Source organism: Cebus imitator, unplaced genomic scaffold (genome assembly GCF_001604975.1).
Source record: "Cebus imitator isolate Cc_AM_T3 unplaced genomic scaffold, Cebus_imitator-1.0 Scaffold412, whole genome shotgun sequence".
Lineage (NCBI taxonomy): Eukaryota > Metazoa > Chordata > Mammalia > Primates > Cebidae > Cebus > Cebus imitator.
Window position 1 is genome coordinate 907,972 of NW_016107727.1, and position 4,320 is coordinate 912,291.

Sequence of the window (4,320 nt, forward strand, 5' to 3'; positions counted from 1 at the left end):
TTTATTCAGTAAAGATAAACCGTCTGATAATCCCTTAGTGGTGAACTTTCTTTCTGGCTCCTCCTCTTCTTTCTCTGCTTCTCTTCTTTCTTCTTCTGCCACTCTTTCTTCTTCCAGTTTGATTAGCTCTTCATTTGTAAGTTCTCTGGATTCTTCATCTAGCAACTCTTCGACATCTTCCATTTCACACTCCAAAGAAAGGTCTTTAGCAAGTTTTACTATTTTTCCCTGAATCAGGCAGTGTCAGAACATTTCAAGTTCACGTTCACTGTCAAATCCATCAAAATCATTAACATAGCGCTTAACAAAATTTTTCCAGATGCCATTCAAGCACTTTGTTGTCACAGCCTCCCAGGCGGTAGCGATATTCTTGATACACATCAAAATATTCTAGTGTTTCCAAAAATCTACAGCGGAGCAGTCGTGGCTAGTGATTGTGGTTGTAAAGTCGAATGGTCGTAAGTTGCATAGGTCGTAAGTCGATCAATACCTGTAATGATACATACTATAATGAGGATGCACTTTGAAAATATTCTGCTAAGTAAAGGAAGCTTTCATGAACCACATGTTGCATTATTCCATTTAATAGAAATGTCCAATGGGCAAATATATAGAGACTAAAAATTATTTAGAGGTTTCTTAGGTTTAGGGAGTCAGAAGTCACAGAAACAAAATGTTTAAATCAATATTTATAATGTACGTTTTCGATATGTTATAAACTTTAAAGAAAATCTGTGGATTCCAATAACAGAAAAGAAGTGGATAGGAGAGAAACACTGAGGAAACTTGGACTGACACTGCCTGAGTTCAAATCTTGACTTTGCTTATTTCTAACCACTTAACCTTTGGTAAGTTACATAACCTTATTATTCAGGTTTTCTGTCTGTAACTTAAAGAGAACAATAACATAAGTAATAAATTTGAGGTAAAAATAAATTAGGTAATGCATATAAGATAAAAAAGACTCATTGCTTTTGCTTTTCTCATAGTACTCTCTCTATCTCTCTGCTCCTGTCTTGCAAACAGGCATATACACACAGGCCCGTGCATATGCAAAACAGAAACACAGAGCTTTGAATTATGTAAAGTCCCTTGAAAATTATTTTTAAGTCTAAATAATTAACATAAAATCACAATTCTCAATTAAAGCAAAAAATGGGAGAAGCATATGATTTAAATGCATGCTTATATATTTCATTTAATGTGGTATTCCACCATAATGAATTCCAATTCAGAAAGCAATTTTGCTTGCATTTAGGAGAAAAATAGTAAAAAAAAATTCAATGTATTCATTTAAAAGTAGTAAAATATAAAACAGATCCATAAAACATGCCTTTGGGAGTAAGGAACTTGGATGGAAACTACATCCACAATATGCTTTGCCTAATCACATTTGAACTCCTGCACATGATGAAATAAATGGCTTAGGAGTCAACTTCTTTGATGGATGGAATACACTGTCTGTGTCCATAGTAACATGTGGCCCTGAGATAAAAGTTTACATAATCACTATTGTTTCCAGTTTTAGAACAAACACTTTATATTATTGGGATTACTTGTCTTTGCTTCAGAATTACAAAAAATATTCCCAAAATTGTGGAACCCTAGGAAAAGATGGATCAGGGAAGAGAAGAATAAAATGAATTTAAAAATAAAAGGCAGTTACTTGCCCCTTGTCTACAAAAAGGATACTGTTTCCTAGCTATATTCCGTTTCTCAGGTAACTTAATCCAGGCATTTATTCATCAGATCCATGCCTTAATTGATGCACAGCTACATTAAAACATTTACTTCAGCAAAGTGTGTCTTTCTGACAAAGTATCCCAAGTTTTTTCCCATAGGTGTACTTAAGTTTTAGTCACTGACTCAAAGTGTCTCTTCTACTTTTCCTTACTATATTTGGCTTATTCAATCCCAATTTCATCTTCTGTGTTCATAGCTTAGAAGGAAATTTAATAGAAATTATAGACCTCAGGTGATCCACCTACCTCAGTTGATCTGCCTCCCAAAGTGCTGGGATTACACGTGTGAGCCACTGCACCCTGCACCTGGCTTATTGCAACATTGTTATGCCTTTGCATCCTCATAGCTTATCTGCCACTTATGATTAAGAACGTATGATGTTTGATTTTCCATTCGTGAGTTACTTCACTTAGAATAATACTCTACAATCCCATCCAGGTTGCTGCGAATGGCATTAACTTACTATTCTTTATGGCTGAGTAGTATAGTATTCCATTGTGTGTGTGTGTGTGTGTGTGTGTGTGTGTGTGTATATATACATATATATATGTTTATATATATATATATATATATATATATATATATATTCTGGAAGATAACATCAGAAAAACCCTTCTAGATATTGGCTTAGGCAAAGATTTCATGAACAAGAACCCAAAAGCAAATGCAACAAAACAAAGATAAATGCACACACACACACACACACACACACTCACACACATACCTATATGTATATATATATACATATATACATATATATATGTGTGTATATATATATATATATATATATATATATATATATAGCAGTATCCTTATCCACTCATTGATTGATTGGCATTTGAGCTGGTTTAATATTCTTGGAATTTAGACTTGTGTTGCTATAAGTGTGTGTACAAGTATCCTTTTCATATAATGACATCTTTTCTTCTGGATAGATACCCAGTAGTGAGATTGCTGGATGAAATGGTAGTTCTTAAATAATCTCCACACTGTTTTCCATGGTGGTTGTACTGGTTGACATTCCTACAAGCAGTGTAGAAGTGTTCGCTTTCTGCCACATCCATTCCAACATCAATTACTTTTCAATTTTTCAATTTTGGCCATTCTTGCAGAAGTAAGCTGATATTGCACTGTGGTTTCAATTTTCATTTTTCTTATAACTAGTGATGTTGAATATTTTTTCATATGTTTCTTGGCCATTTGTATATCTTCTTTTGAGAAATGCCTATTGATGTCCTTAGCAAAATTTTTGTTAGGATTGTTTGATTTTTTTCTTGCTAATTTGTTTGGATTTCTTGTAAAGTCTGGATATTAGTCCTTTGTCAGATGTGTAGATTGTGAAGATTTTCTCCCACTCTTTGGGTTGTGTGTTTATTCTGCTGATTGATCCTTTTGCCATACAAAAGCTCTTTACTTTTATCAAGTATCACCTATTTATCTTTTTTCTTGTTGCATTTGCTTTGATATTGTCTTCGAAAATTTTTAGTTTCAGGTCTTAGATTTAAATCTTTAATCCAGCTTGAGTTGATTTTTTTATAAGGTGAGAGGTGAGGAACCAGTTTTATTCTCCTAAATGTGACTTGCTAATTATCCCAGCACAATTTGTTGGATAGGGTGTGCTTTCTCATTTTATGTTTCTGTTGGAGTTATCACAGATCAGTTGACTGTGAGTATTTGGGCTTATTTCTGGGATCTCTATTCTGTCTCATTGGTTTTTGTGCCTATTGTTATACCAGTACCATGCAGTTTTGGTGACTACGGCCTTATAATATAGCTTAAAATCAGGTAATGTGTTGCCTCCTGATTTGTTATTTTTGCTTATTCTTTCGTTGGCTATTCAGGCTCTTTTTTGTTTCTATATGATATTTAAGGTTGTTTTTACTAATTCTGTGAAGAATGATGGTAGTATTTTGATGGGAATTGCATTAAATTTGTGGATTGCTTTTGACAGTATGGTAATTTTTGCAATATTGTTTTTATGCAACCATGAGCATAACCTCTGAAAACTGGAACAAGACAAAGGTGTCCATATTCACCATTTCTATTCAACATAGAACTGGAAGTCCTAGCCAGAACAATCAAACAAGAGAAAGAAATAAAGGACAGCTGAATAGGTAAAGAGGAAGTTAAACTGTTACTGTTTGCTGAGGATGAGATTGTATACCTAAACAAACCTAAAGACTCCTCCAAAAAGCTCATAGAACTCAGCAAAGTTTCAGAACACAAAATTAATGTACACACATCAGTCGCTTTGCTACACACCAACAGCAAATAAGCTGAGAATCAAATCAAGAACCCAACTCCTTTTACAATAGCTGCAAAAATAAGTAAATAAAATAAAGTACTTAGAAATATACTTAACCAAGGAAATGAAACACCTTTACAAGGAAAGCTACAAAATACTGCTCAAAGCATCTATTTTAGCACAGAGTTTAGGGAAAATGTCATCAACCAGGTGGAACTCGAGGTCCCCAGTCTTAGATTCCCTATATAAACACTGATGTAACAATAGGTAGCTTACATAATTCTAAGCATAGTATATTTGTTCTTTTTTTTTTTTTAGATGGAGTCTCGTTC